This window comes from Camarhynchus parvulus, chromosome 3 (genome assembly GCF_901933205.1).
Source record: "Camarhynchus parvulus chromosome 3, STF_HiC, whole genome shotgun sequence".
Lineage (NCBI taxonomy): Eukaryota > Metazoa > Chordata > Aves > Passeriformes > Thraupidae > Camarhynchus > Camarhynchus parvulus.
In genome coordinates, this window is record NC_044573.1 from 83,652,578 (window position 1) to 83,668,051 (window position 15,474).

The 15,474-nt window shown below is 41.2% G+C and overlaps 1 protein-coding gene across 3 annotated transcripts in view; it reads left to right on the forward strand.

The window, feature by feature from the left end:
* The first annotated feature begins 2,687 nt into the window (after positions 1-2,687).
* The window catches only part of ARHGEF10 (Rho guanine nucleotide exchange factor 10), a 111,206-nt gene continuing 98,419 nt past the window's right edge, over positions 2,688-15,474 (forward strand). For all 3 annotated transcript variants that reach the window (XM_030946624.1, XM_030946625.1, XM_030946626.1), the window contains exon 1: positions 2,688-2,736. The gene's annotated coding sequence lies outside the window, so the exon portion shown is untranslated. The remainder of the gene's footprint in view (positions 2,737-15,474) is intronic.

The following is a 15,474-nucleotide window of genomic DNA, read 5'->3' on the forward strand; positions in this document are numbered from 1 at the left end:
ACACACTGCCTTCATGGGGGACACAGTTAGGAACAACAGAATTTCCAGTGGATGAATACTCCCTAGGAAGAAGTGCCAGCTACATCAGCTGTTAAACGGAAGAATCTGAGAAAACCGGGCTTTCCTGGGGAACTTGATAACATAAGTTTTAGTTGTTTTGTTCAGATTTCATGCACTATTTTGGAAAGCCAGCTATTAGGGGTCATAAATTTAGGTGTACATTCAGCCATTGCAATTTCCACGGAGTAAGAAAAAAGGCATCCCACCTTCATGGCATTGTGTCACAGGGAGTCAGGATGCTGGGCAGGGCTGATGGTGTCCTGAAGATGCCCAGTCCATGAGCTGGAGTAGGTGGATGGTGTAGATGTATGGTGAGGATGTCTGGGGTAGATGACCTATGTGCAGTAGCTTGGAGGCAAAGTATCTTTGTTGAAGCCTCAGGAATCAGAAATGAGAGTAAGTAAATTTTGGTGAGCTCACATGCAAGTATCACCAGTAAAACCAATTTAAACATCAACTTAGAATCTGGTTATAAAAAGCATCATGTTAACAGTGGAGACAGCCATTATCTGTGCTCTAATAATCAACAACTAATTATGGGTGGATAAATAATGACTTTGTGATTGCAATGATTAGGGTGCTAATTATTACTGGTAATAGTCTGTTGCCTTATAAAACAGTAGGAAAGTGTAAGTTATTTTGAAAGTTAGTTTTTCTAAGTAGATCTGCTATTGTTGGATTTATCCAACAAGGTTTCCACAGCAACCTTTTATTGGAATATATGTATGGTCACCAGAATCAAAAGAAGGAGTAGTCAAAGACCAAAAGGGTTCACAAAAAGTCTTAAAGAAGGATTTCAATTTTGTCTAAGATAATTGTGAAAGATAAGAATCTGTGAGAGGTAGTTACAAGAGGAAGAATTTAATGCACATAGATTGTGAGATAGGTGTCAAAAGGAGAAGGATATTGCTAGTAAATGGTATTTTTAATTACAGAATCGAGCTAGTTGTACTTGGTCTAGGTATGTGTCTGTTTTTTAAAGTAGCCTCTAATGATAAGTACTTATTAAACAGTTTGCCCAAGGTTGATTCCCCACCATTTCAGCTCCTGAAATGATAGCTTGGTGTGAGTGAAATGTAACACATTTTAAAAATCACAAAAAAAAAAAAAAAACAGGATAAAATGGTCTCTGATGGAACTGAGAGGTCTCGGATATGAACTGAACACCATAATGGTATTCCTGGCCTTAACTTTGACATGTGGCTTTCTTACATAGCAAACAAGACAATTAGATCTATATGAAAGCTATTTTGAGTCAATGTCATGATGAACTGCATTAAAAAGAAATAACTTTGTGAAAATGGAAACATTTTTGAAAGGAATAATTTAAAAAACTTTGTGATTCAGACTGTATGAACGCACACAAACACTTGGATAATTGTAAATCTTTGTTGTTAAACTACAGACAAAGGGAAAATGTAGGGAAAAGGTGGATTAATCAAATGTCAAATGCCACCTTTTTCTAGTAGCGATTTCCTGTAATGATAATGAATTTACTATTTACTGAGTGTATTTTATTACTCACTGTAGAATGAGTTTACTTAAATAGGTAGGGATCACTGCTGGATGACACATGGATCTTTGAACAGCATTTAGCTCAAAGATTTTATTCTTAAAAGTGGTCCAAAGATTTCAGATAATACTTAACAACATTGAATAGTTGTAATGACTTATAATTTATTTAAGAATTTTTAATGTACTTAAGAGCGTTTATTTTTATTGAAGTGTGACAGATGTGTACATGGATATATTGTGATGCACACATTTGCAAAATGATTGCATCTTGTAAAGGTTTTCTATATTTTAATTAAGTGGCACGGTCAGTCCTGAGTGTACAAGTGGTTGGTGTTACTCTCAGGACAAGCATTCCGGGCTTGAGTGGCACAGGCTTTGGTTGTGGCACATGGCTGTGTGGTTGGCTCGTCAGGGCTGGTTTGCAGAGGTGCTCACTGTGAGGACTGTCACGCAAGAAGGATGCAAAAAGAAAAAAAATTTGGCATGAGGTGCAAGCGTCTCTAGATAGCATTTAATTTGAAAACTTACTGGATTTCTGGTTATAAATGAGATTAAAATCCAAAATAGCGCCGTGGCCCAGTTTGTACCCTGGCGCGTTCAGGGGCTATCCGTGAGCATGAGGCTGAGCGTGCTGAATTGTCCACTCCGGGCCCGGCTGCCCCCCCGGTGTCCGCAGCCGGGCAGCTCCGCTCGCCGCCCGTGCACCGAGGCCTGGCGGGGCTGCCCCCGCCCGCAGGGCCTGGGGCGAGCGGCGGGATGAGCTCCCGCCCCGGGGCGTGTCACGTGTGGCAGCAGGAATGCGGCGGGCTCCGGGGGAACACGCGGTGCCCGCCCCGCCCCGGCCCGACCCGCCCGACCGGCGGGGCCAACCGGGATCCGACCGGGCCTCGCGGGGGCGGGCGCCGGGAGCGGCGGCCCCGGGCAGGCGCTGACGGCAGCAGCGGCCGCAGTGAGGTGGGGCCGGGCCGGGCCGGGCCGGGCGGCTCCCGCCGGCGCTCAGGAGCTCCGCCCGGCGGCCGCTGCGGGCTCCGCGGCGGGCTGAGTGACGTGTCCGGGCAGCGGGGCAGCCGGCGGGGCCCCGGCGGAGCGGGCCGGAGCGGGCCGTGCCGGGCGGCGGCCGCCTCGGTGCGTTTGGCGGCGGCTCCGGCCGCGGCGGAGGAGGTGGGTGTTCGCTTCGCGCCGGGCCCTTGCTCCGGTGCTGTCACGGAAAGTTTGGCCCTCGGAGGGTGGGCTCGATGTTTGGTGCGGAGACACCCTTCAGGGGCGGGGGCTGCCTCGCCGGGGCTGCGGGGGCCCGGGGCGGCAGCCGCTGGGGCAGAAGGGGGACACGCATGGTGTGAGATTGTCATTAAATAGGATTTGCCCGAGCGAGGTGGGTCACTGAAGCGAGGATGCGAGAGGTCCGTAAAATCCTTGGCCAAACTTCTCGCTGCTGGGCTGTGGTGAAGTTTCTTCCGCGAGGTTTTCGCGGGGGATTTCTCGCGTGTGCGCTGCTTGGTGTTCCGCGGTGTGGGGAGCCGCCGGCTCCAGCTTGCCTCCCCTCTCCATCAGCTACGGACGCGGCTATGGAAAATAGAACTCCCGTGGGAGCTGGAGTTCCTTTCCTTCCCCGTTCTTCAACGCTGCTGTCGACCAGTTTTTTAGTTGGCATCTGCAATTAAATTGGTTGTCTTGACACAGGGGAAAAATACTTATTCACAGTAACACTGTCCTTTTATGTATTTTTTCCTTTGGTCTCTCTGTAATTAACGGTGCAACTATTGGAGAAGCTACGTAGTTGTTTGTGGTGATCCCAGACCATGTAGTTGCTTTTGCGAGATGCCCTGTGCTTACAGGGTAAACTAAGAAGAGCTTTAAAAGATTGCCCAGTCATGCACTGGACGAGTGAGTGAGCAAGCTGTGTCAGGAGGCAGTACCAAGTGCTGGGAAAGGCAGCTGCTAATAATTTGACCACAGCAAAGGCTTATTTTAAAGATTTTTACATGTTGCTTGTATTTTTGGCCAAAACAACTTTATCCATCCTAAATTCTGTCATCTTTCATTTACATATTTCTCAGTCCTTCAATTCTTCTTTCTTTCTTTTTTTCCCCTTTCTTTCCCAAAGATCCTAAGGATCATGGCTTTTATCTTGAGCTAGGAGGTTTTAAGTTGTTTAATCAAAATGTAAAAAGCATCTTTTTGTTTCAGTCTTCCAGTTTAACTGTTAGCATAAAAAGGTGTAGGGTTGGGATCTTTTTTTCATGAGTCAGGGAATAAAAAATACTGCTTAAAAACTGTTTCATGCTAAATAAATACAGTGAGATTCTGCCAACATGTGTTAGTTTGTGGCTATTTTTATTGTAAATAAAATATTTTTTCTGAAAGCCTTCACTCTGCCTGATGAACCCCAGTGAACAATCTGTTCTGCAGTAGAAATGAAGTATAACATTTTTAAAATTTTCTGTTGGCACTCAGGAGACACAGGTTTATTGCCTGAATGTGGGGACATGTTTGGTGCCTACAGCTTCAAGCCCGTTATTCAGGCAGAAGTTCTGGCTTTTCAGCTGTTTTCTTCAATGCACCCTTTGTTCTTTTCACTTGGTTGATCTGTTTGATCTTGATAATCTGTCTGACTTGCTTTGTTTAATCCATCTTGTCTTTTTTTTTTCCCTCTCACCCTCAGGCTTAGTATTCCATGAACTAGTTACATGTGTTTATCTGGTTAGGAACAGTAGTTCTTTAGGTACTGCCTTGAAATCTGATATTTCCCGATGCTTTACAGTCAGATTTCAAGATTTTTGTAATATATTCTGTGGATTCCTTAGGTTACCTGTGGCATTGTACACGAGATGTGACTTACTGTGTGAGTGATGGCAGGTGTCTTGTGATGGTACTGGCTTTCCAGTGTGTGGGGCTTCTGTGGCTGACACCCACAGGTGGATGTGGTAGGAGAAAGGACCATGGAAGCAGATGACACCTGAGCAATGGGCTGTCCATCATCTCCTGCTGAATGTCGGGCCCTGGCAGCCTCCTGTGGGCTTGCCCTTCAGGAGCTGATATGCCACAGGGTATGGAGAGGAGCCCCTGTGCTGCATGATGAGTGTGTGCAGTCTGGCATTGCAGCTCTGAGATGTGGGAGCCAAATGCACAAGTCTTGTGCTATTGGCTGTGACAGGCCAGTTATGAGCACACTAAAGTACTGACAAGGGGGTTGCCTCCTTCTCTCCATGCTGAGGAGCTCTCTTTGACCCTGAGCTGTGCTAATGCTTAGCACGATAGGCTGTGATTTCACTCATCAGTAGACAGCAAAAATCCTTTCCCACACTGGAGTACTGTAAAACAAACTTTATCTTGCCAGCCTGGGCTGGATGTGGCTCTAACCTGGTCTCATGGAAAATGTCCCTGCCTCATGCAGGGCAAGGGGGTTGGAACCTGGATGATTTTTAAGGTCCCTTCCAACCCAAACTATTCTATAATTCTGTGAAGAAATCTCAACAACAGAGGAGTTCTTCGGTTGATTCTGAGCTGTTTAGGAATCACTGCATAGTTTATAAACATTTGAAGGAAGAAAACAAACCTGAAAGGCTATTGTTAAACTTCATAATTGTTAACGGAATTTAATGCGATTGGGAATAGCACATTGCTTATTTGTAAAACAGGAAGTCTATTAACTGCTTCTATATAAATTAGAAATTATTTTTAGAATCTGATGTAGAAAATTTATAAACTTCAGTCTATTTCTGAAGCAGCCAGGAAGCAAAAGCTGCAGTCCAGAAGAAGGAGGACCAGTTTTGATTCAGACTTTGAGACTGCGCTTTATATGTTGTGCAAAGCTGCAGTTAGTTTATTTGTGCATCTGTAGTACACTGTTCTGAGTTTTGTATGTGATGGAGAAATGAGCTATGTGAGGTACACATTTTCTTTAATTTACATATGTGGGGCAGTAATTTTGTTTCCGCTTTTGTACAGTGATTTCTATTTCACTTTTTTCTATATTGTATTTCCATTTTACAGTTTTACTTTAGAATGTTAGAAGGGATCCCATGGAGTTGTATGGTCTCTAAAAGGTGTTTTTTAAACTACCTTTCTGTAAGTTCAGCTTCCTGATGGTTTTTTGAGCTGTAAGTGCATTTCTGGACTATCCTTGGATGCTTCTTGTGGAATATCTATTGTGGCAGTTGTACCTTAGAGAAACTTTCTTTGGAGTTACAGTGTTAAACGCTGTGAATGCAATTGTTCTTACTTTTTGCACATTTTGTATGTTATAATGAAATGATAAGTGAGGTTTCATTGGTAGTGGTATGAATTAGTCTTTCATTTTGTGTGTATTTGACAACATATGAGGGAGGCATTTTTCATACTAAGATCATATTTTGTTAAAATCAGCATTTGTTACTAATACTTTCCCCCCACTCCCAATCCTCTTAATACAATGTCATTCTTATTGTTACATCTGTTAGTGGAAAATTAATATTGGTAAATTCATTTCTGAATCTAGAAGTAGTTTAGTGAGTAGAAAAGCTGTAAGCCTGGATGCTTGGAAATTTTCAGAGATTGGTTCATAAACTGAAGCCTGAGAATTACTTAGGGGAGACTTTGGGAGTATCATGAGGGAGAGAGGGTCTTCATTAGAGGGAGGTAGGAGGCAAATGAGCAAGGTAAGCCAGAATTCTCATTCTGGATCTATACAACTATATCTTAGTGTTCTTTTTGTTTTCAAATCTTTCTCAGTAACGTCACTGTACGTGTTTGCGTGTGGTTTGCAGAGCAGAATATTGTGACTCAAGTTCTGTCACATATCCATGGAAGAAAACTGCTGCATTATTATTAACATCTTTTGAGATTTTCATCTGTTGGACATTTTCTTATTGTAAAGAATCTTTAGTTTTACTTGCACCAAAATATTGTAGGTTATTTAGAAACCAGGAATATGTAAAAGTAGAACTTGTTTTTAAGGGAGTGATGACAAGTAATGCTAAACAAAAGTTGAAAAATATGTTTTCAAACTTGTGTTTTTAGATCAAAAACTTGATTCATGTTTATTCTGAAATGCCTGAATCAGCAAGACTGTGGGAAGTGATGCATAACTGCACAACATTGATTATGTCCTACATGTTCACTGCTCAGTCAGGAAGCCTGAAGCTTAATGTCAAATGTGTGGGTGAAGCAGTTAAGCAGAGCAAAATAAATTGTTCTACTTACGTGCTGCTGAATAGGGGCATTATCTTGGGAAAATCTGTTTCAGTGACTTACTGTACTGTACAATACTTGTTACTTGGGACTGAACCATGAATGTGAACTGTTAAGATCCAAGCTCAAGGTCAAACATTCACTCTTGTTTCTCTTCTGTACTCCCTTGTTTCTCAAAATGCTTAAAAAAATTACAGAAATTGTATGAATACTTTTTTCCTTTGAGATATAGACTGTGCATCTCAAAAACTTCCAAGAGAGAGGGTAAACGTTATTTCCTCATCTGTAAAATGGGCTAATAACATACTGAGAAATAGATGGCAATATTTAGATTTCCTGGTAGGATTACAGTGAGTCTTGACCTTATGTCTCTTGTTTTTATATTTTTCACTTTTCTAAAGCGTTCTCAGTCTCATCCTTAGTGTCCTTTTAGAATTTCAGGCTTAGTATTCCATATTGTTGCAAACCATGGATTGACTAATTTGAGTTTTAAAAACTTCACTTTCAGATTGTAGAAGGTTGAGAGGAAAGATATCTACTAGATAATTTCCAAATCAAGGAAAGAGTGAAGAGTGCTGATGTTTGGACTAGATGCAGAACTTACACTTGTGTGGGAATCTAGCTTCCATTATACATTTTTTTGAAGACAAGGGCTGTTCTTTGCAAGTGTTATTACTATGTTTTTTCTTTCTGTAATTAATGATTTAGCACCTGTTTTCTGATTTATTTGGATAAAATTTTGGTGTTAGAAAATCAATGAAAATAGTGTTATTTTTCTAGAGCACGTGTTTTAACTTTGTTATTAGAAATGTATTTCCATATTTTAGTCCATATATTTTTGAAACTTAGTAATAAGACTCTGTTTCTATTCTTAATAACTTTATTCATCAGATGAAACACATTTGTTCAACTGGATGATTTTCTAATGATCAGATAGAATGAGTTTTCCTCGATGAGAAACAGCATAGTTACTTTTCCAAGGACAGTAGTACCCAAAGAGCTGAAAATGTTCAGGTAAAGTGTCTCTGTCAGGACCTGGTTTGCCGGCAGCAGTAGTAACTGAATATTCATTTCAGTGTATCCTTTCACTTACATCGTTGGAAACAGTTTCTGGTGGAAATTTTCATCAGTTGTCATCAGTATCTTGAAAGACAACCTATGCCATGTGAAACCAGGATGCATAGATTTAGTGCAAGTTGAAACAAGACATTCTGGTTTTGTAATGAATGTCTGACTAATGTACAGTTGGAGTGGAAAAAATGCTTTATTGACTGTATCCATAAATAACATTTCCGCGGCTTTTTCTTTCAAGTTAAGACCTTTATTTGCTGCAGAATGAAGCCCTCCCTGTGACAAAATTCCTGTCTTTTACATGGAAGGCTGATCAGGATTACTATACTAAATGATACTTTGGTGCATTTTGAAAAAAAAGCATTTCTAAACTCTCTTCATAATAATTCTAATTACAGAGGTATTATAATAATATGTATGCAGCTAAACCCTGTATAGGTTTACATCACAATTGAAGTGTACTGCAGCATATGAGGATCTTCTCTAATTAAAAATTAGAAACCTTGATGAGGATATTTCCAATTAACGTAGTCCTTCATATCCAGCATTGATATGACTAATCTGAATTAAATTTAAAAAAGGAAATTACAGAAATATGATTGCTTTTCCAGATGAAGTTGCTTGATTGCTGTCAAATTACAGCACTAATTAAGAAAAATGCTCTTAATATTAATATGTTTTTATTTTGCTTGTGTGTGGGACATGAAGGATCTTTGTCTTGACCCAGTGATGCAGTTTTCCAGTTTGTGTGGCACAGAAGAAAAACAGATCATTCTTGATTCAAAGCATATGATGCCAGTGTTCCCTTTTAATTCTTCAGAGGCTTGCAATTTGTTACAGTACTCTTGACCTCCTGGATGGTCTGCAAATTCTGGGGTGATGCCTGTCTTCTTACTTTAGGTATTCACATAGTTGCCAGGACAAAAGACAGGAGCAAGGCTCATTTACTAAAAAGTTAAGCGTCCTAAATGCATGTTTGGAAACCTCTTCCTTTCCTTTTTTTATGCATATTCCTCTCATTCCTCAAACATTTTTAAGTCATGCCTTTTCTATTTGTAAAGTAAATGTATTGCTACTGAGCTTAATAAAAGCATATGCTTGTGTTGGATTCAGCAAGGTTCTGCTTTTGCAGAATGTGATTGTGATCTAGGTGAGTGTGCTGCTCCAGGGCTGGAAACCTGGTGGGATTTGGAGATTGGTTTTGGAGGTGCCTGGCTGGCTGTAACTTGAGGCTGGTAACCGGTAGAGAGCCCCAGCTGTCCACCATAGGATGTGTCCAAGTTTAATGTTATGCATGAAGTGGAAGTCCCCCAGCCCTTGCTCATGGAGTTTGCAAGTGGCACCAAAGTGGGGGGAAAGGGTGGGCAGTGGGTGTGCTTGAGATTCAGGCTGTCATTCAGAAGGACTTGGGCAGGTGGGAGGAGCTGGCTCGAAAGAGCTCTGTGGAATTCGGCATTGAGGAGGGTAAGGTTACACACCTGGGAAGGAATGTCTCCTCGGAGGGGAAGGGTTCCTCTCACTCAGCACTTGTCAGACCACACCTGCAGTATGCACACTTGCATCCAGTTTTGTGTCCACACCTCACCCTCGTACAAGAGAGACTGGACAACGCCAAGCAAGTTCAGCATGAGGCCGCTGCAATGTCAGGGAGTAGCAGCAGTGCCCTGGAGGAGAAAGAAGCTTCACAGGGCCTGGCAATGTGCTCCCACCAGCTGACAGACTATGAGAAGGGGGCAGGACCACAGGCTGTGGTCATAACTGAAGTAAGAGTAGTTCTGGCTAGATAGAAGGACAATGTTTTTTTCTAGGAGGACAACAAAACACGGTGGCAGGATGTCTGACACGGTCGTGCAGTCTGTCTTCAGAGATTTTTATCTACTGAGACTATCTCAGTAGATAAAGCAGCCTGGTCTCACTTGGTAGTGGACCTGGCTTAGAGCAGCAGGTTGGGCTACATGACCTCCTGCTAACCTGAATGAATCTATCAAGCAGTGATTCTGTAATTTGCCTTGCAATAATAATCTGTAGAGGGGAAGAACATACATAGTAAAAATTTATCAGTGCTGATTTCACTGTGATCAGGATCCTATGGACAAATCTACAAACGCAATCTTTGCTTCCCTCCTGTTTTCCCTTCCTCTAGGTGGAGCAGGAATCTAGGTGAAGAAATGTAATACCCTTTAAAAAGAAAGGTTAGACAACTAATCTTCAGCCATGTTTTTGGGGTGTCTCTGTAGATTGCTTCTTTTTCAGGGTGTGGTGTTGCTGTATCTTCTCTGGCCTTGAGCAGGATACTGTTTGGTGTGAGAAAGGGGAGAAGAAAAAGAAGCAAAGTAGCTTTTGTTGAAGTGGATTCTCTATTTATTCTGATAAATGTGCACCTCTGCAGATCTGGCCTTGTCTGAACTTCTGTAAGTAGAATGATACCCAACTTTAACTGAGCCAGGAAATTAGAAAAAATTAATGGGCTTCCAATTAATTTTCTACCTGAACCTATTTACTTCCTTTTTTATTCCATTGCTGTGATTTCAGTAATTTTCTTTGCTAAATTTAAGAATAAAATCTGTTTAGAACAGGACTCTTAGCCATTAATAAAACTAAATATATATGAAAAGAAATAATGATCCACTCTTGATACAGACTTTAATGGCTTACAGCATGGATGGGAAGCTGCCATAATATAAATGGCTGCTTCATTCATACTCACTGTAGACACCTCTTAAAAATTTTGCAGTCCATGTTTCTTAGGAATAACTTATATGGAGAACAAATTGTACAATCAGTTTTTATTTTTTCGGTCTGTAAGAGAGCCTTCTTGAGCTACAGGAGGAAAAAAAAAGGAAATTAACCTTCTACATTCTGCCTTCTTCTGTGTTGTAATTTCTCTGCGCTGCTGGAAGAGTCTTCATATCAAATTTCAGTGAGATTTAATTCCCAATGGGAGTTCTGTAGTTCTGGGTGGAAGAAGACTTAATTGGGCATTATACAGCAATATTCACTAAGTGATGTGGCCACAAAGGTATTTTAGACATTCAGGGGCTTTACTTTCTCAAGTTTTCTTGATTTGATGTTATTTTTTGGCTTAATTTTTAGACTTTCAGGCTTTCTCAGAGACATTGCATTTCTGCTTGGACTAACCTTTCTCCACAAGTCAGTTTACTGGAAATCAATCTCCTTGATTCAGCTTCTGTTTCCTATTATAAAATGTTCATTCTCTCTGCAGTGTTAAAAATGAAGAATCCTGATGTTGCTGCAGTTCCAGTGCACACACCCATAAGAGAAAGTGTGTGAGTCACCATTACAGTTCTTAGGGTGATAGAGCTGAGAAAGCTTGGCAGCAAAAAGTGCCCTTTGGGAGCTCAGCACATAAGTGCTGTGCCCCCAGGTCTGAATGCTGCACTGCCTTGTAGTTTTGGCAGAGCTTGTGCCGGTCCCATTTTTGTTACATTCTGACTTCTGCACAAGTAGTGACTGTTGGAAAGTAGTTTTGTTGAAGTGGAAATGCAGATGTTGATCAGTATTTGTAATCCTTCAGCTGAGAGCTGGCAGTCTGTTGTTTGTCCCACAATTGGAGGAAATTGTTGAACAAAATCAGATATGCAGACACAGCTGAGAAGCCTAGTCTTGGAGGCAAAAGGATTTACCAGAGGTTAGGAGATAGGAAAACTGGGTCTCAAAGAGGAATGTTGACATTCTTCTATAGTCTTTGGATAAGTATAAAGGTGTCTTTGCCTTGTTTCATTTCCTGAAACTGCCCTTTGCTGTGGAATCAGAATTTGAGTCTCACAGGTTTTGCAGGTATTAGCACTTTGAGTTTGTGAGGTCTGCTGTGGAACATCACAGACTCTCACTTCCTTCAGTACCAGCTTCCATGGTCAAAGGTGAGTGTAGCTGGTGGAAAATTTGAAGTGTTGGGAGCTGTCCTTAGGCACCATTTCATACTTGGATGATTTTGGTTTCTGGTGTGAGTGCCATTGGAGATCTGACTGCTTTAACTGTGGGAGACTTCCCTGCATTAGAAACATTGCACATGAACATCTGATTTTAATGTGGTATTTTAATTTGTTTTCTTTTTTCCTTACACATCAACTTAAAATTTAGAAGGCATTGCAAACTTGCTCAGGAATGCAGTATGATAAGGGACTTGTTGTGATTTTTTCCTTTCAAAATGCATGCATTTAATATGATTATTCATGATTTTTAGTGCAAAACTTAGGAAGTTACTAGCTAAACATCTGGAATAAAAGCACGCTATTGTGCTATGAGTAGGGGTTTTTTTTAACAGTAGTCTTGTAGGCTTGGAATAGTTGGGGTTTGCCTAGGTAGATTGGTTCAGCTGTAAGTGGGTAGGTAAAGTGGGAACTTAAAAAATTGGAAAACTATCTTTAAATATGAGCAAGAGTTGCCCATTCCTCCTCACAGTTTGGCAGGAAAGGACTGGATGAAAACATCAGTAAGTAGACATTGGAAGTGAGGGCCGATGTTTAGAGCAGAGTGGGTCAGCTGCCTTTGTCAAAATGCCCAGGGGCTCCTTCGCCTCTCTCCCTGTGTCTACCCCATGTGGGGCACACAGGGGAAATATGGGGGAGGAGGGCAAAGGAGACAATCTGCAGACCACCTTTGTGGCCTGCAGCAGTCACTGCTATCTCTACCCACATCTGAAGCAAAGAAGGTGATGAGCACCAAGTCAGGTGAATTCCTTTCACATCTGGATGCCAAGGGGAATAAAGTAACTCTGAGAGCTTCTTTCTGTCCCCTTGTTCCTGTGATTGCTGTGGAGTCTGGAAGGGTGGACTTTGAGGTTATACTATGTTTGAGAAAACAATGTTACATGGAGGAGAAGAGCTCCATATTTTTATAACCTCTGTGAAATTTTGAGTAAGTCAGGGCAGTTGTTCATTTATTCATATTCATAATTTTATTATGAAATACACGTGAATATAATAACACGTGTTTCATGTTTAATGAGGATTTTTTCTTTTTGCAGTTTTTTAAATACCTTTGTAACAAAATCTTAATATTCTGTGTCTTAAAAGCTGTTAATTTTTAAAATATAATTTTATGTTAAACGAAGTAACATCTACTCAGTGGTCTCAATGCTGCATCTGGAATTCAGTGTTCTTTGTGAGGCCCCAGTACAAGTGAGGGACTGGCAAACTGGAGCAAGTCCAGTAAAGGCCCCTGCTATGTTTGGGGGTGGGAAGAGGTCAGGAGGGGCTGAGGGAACCGGGTTTGTATCATTTTGAGAAGAAAGGAATGAGGGGGATTGAATTGCAGTCTTCTACTTCCCAAGGCAGTGTTGGAAAGAAGGTGGAGCCAGGCTTTGTTCAGGGGTGCGCAGCAGGAGGATGAGAGGCAATGGCTGCAAGCTGCTGCAGCCCAGCTCCAGTTGGACTCACAGGAAAAACTCTTCCTGGACTTTCTGGTTAAGCTCAGGATCAGGATGCTCTGGGAGGTGGTGAAACCTTCACCTTCAGGGGATTTCATAACTTGGGGGGACAAAGGCCCTGAGTAACCTGACCTAATTCTGAAAACACCTGTCTTGGGTGTATGAGAGAGCATTCAGAAGTCCCTTTCAGCTTAATTTGAGCTTTGATTTTCACGATTATTGTCTAAATGCACCTGTAAGCTGTGCTGTGTAACTCTGTTAGCAGGAGAATCAATGGAAAGCACTTGAGCTACAAATGCAAACGTACCATGTGTTGCTAGTAAAATTAAATCATCTGCCTTAATCTTGATTTAAACATCTTTGAGCTAGTTCCCGGCCTCTCAAAAGAAGAGTGAAAAACTTCTCTTTGAAATATGATGCTATTAGAGATCGTTCATAAATGTACTGTCTGCTACATAATATGGCTATTTTCTTTTTGGAGGGTATTAATGCAATCTGTAATACACAACTTCTTTCCTGCTCCAGGGTTTTTCTCAGCATCTAAAAAGCAGTGAAAAATATGTGAAGCTTCAAAATGAGTTAATGTAACAGATAAATCAACCCCTGAGGCATTCTTAAGGGAGAAAGTGTATCTTTCTTCTTGTGAATAACTGCACTGTTCAGATGGGAGCAAGCAGGTCAATGGGTGGGACTCTAACACTGGGTCTGTGTCCTTCTTTCACACAATTCTTGTGTAATTCGAAGCATGTCACTGTGAGCTAGATCAAAATGGAAATCAAGCTCCGTGGCTCAGCTCTGTGTCTTGTTAATATTTGCTGGTGAGGAAAGAATTGATTTTAAAAAATTACTGTTGGAAGTTAACTTTGATAGATGTTTAAAAGCTTACATCATATATTTAAAGAGAAAAAAAATCATTCTGAAAGCCTTTTAGCTTCTCTCTTAAAGATGCATTTGGAAAAGGTGCTGAGACTCACTTTCAGAGGTTTGCTTGGTATTAGATATGTCACACTTGAAAACCTATGCCCCAGTCATGAGCAGCTTAAAAAAATACAGGAAAATAGCCATTTCTTCAAACCATAACTATCACTTGTTTTGGCTGACAGTTTTGGTGTGGCAGGATGCATTCCAGACATCTGTAAGCAGGAACACGCCTTGGAGCTCTGCAGATATAAACTGTAGAGAAGCTTTAGAAGGAACACTGTATAGTGAAAGCATATAATGGAATTTATTGTGTTACTGACAGATGTTGGGTGAATCCTTTCTGAGCCTTGGCTCAGAAGATACTTGATTTTGTACTGGATTAAGAGTTACCAAAGCTTAAGACAGTTTAAAAGGGAATTTTGTATGCTTAGTAAATGAAGTTGTTATGAATTGTCTCATCATGGAAGGGTCTTGTGCTACCAGAGTTGTTATCCTTCCTGGCACATCTGTCCTGATAATTCACCCTTGCAAACCTAATCTTAGGAAGGTGCATTGCCTGGTGCCTCCTAGGGTTGGATCCTTTTTTGAAGCCTATTTTTTTTCTCTATTCAGTGCCACTTTTTCTGTAAGTGGCGATTGATTTGACCCTTGAATCCCAATCCATTTAGTTTAATATTTTGCCACTGTACCCTGAATTTCACTGTCTCCTTCAACTTAATCTTTACGTATTTGGACTATGGAGACTTTCCAAGGGCTTGAGCTGTTTTGTTGCCAGCAGAAGAGGTAACTTCTTCAGATGAACATCTATGGGCCACTCAAGACTAGGACAGAAAATTCAGCATTGGCTCTTCCACTGTCTTTTGTAGCTTTTGGAAACTTACTTTTCCTTCTCAGCCCTATTTTGAAATCTGCCTTTTGACATACTGTCTCTTGAGTTACAGTAAAACTGGGCTGGGGGCAGAGTATGTGCTTTGCTTGGTACAATATATTTTCCTTCAGGATGATACTGGAATGTCACTGTTAAGCAGCATTTTGGGGAAGGCAGGATGATGTCTCTCATGGGTTCTGGGCTTTGCTGTCTTCAGTTGAATATTCAGTACCAAAGTAGGGGAATGCTTTGTAGAGTTATTCTTTTCCTTAAAACATGAGATCAATGGCATTTGAGAAAAGAAGATGAAAGAAAAGATCCCCAGGAAGTTGCTCGCTGGTACTTCACTCTCCTTAGGAAAAGTGGAAGTAAAGGGACTCAAGCAGAATTTTTAAGATTAGCAGAACAAAAAACAAGGGAAAGAAGCTGTGTACAAACTGTATAGTTAAAATTTTTTATTTTGATTGCTGAATACAGAAAA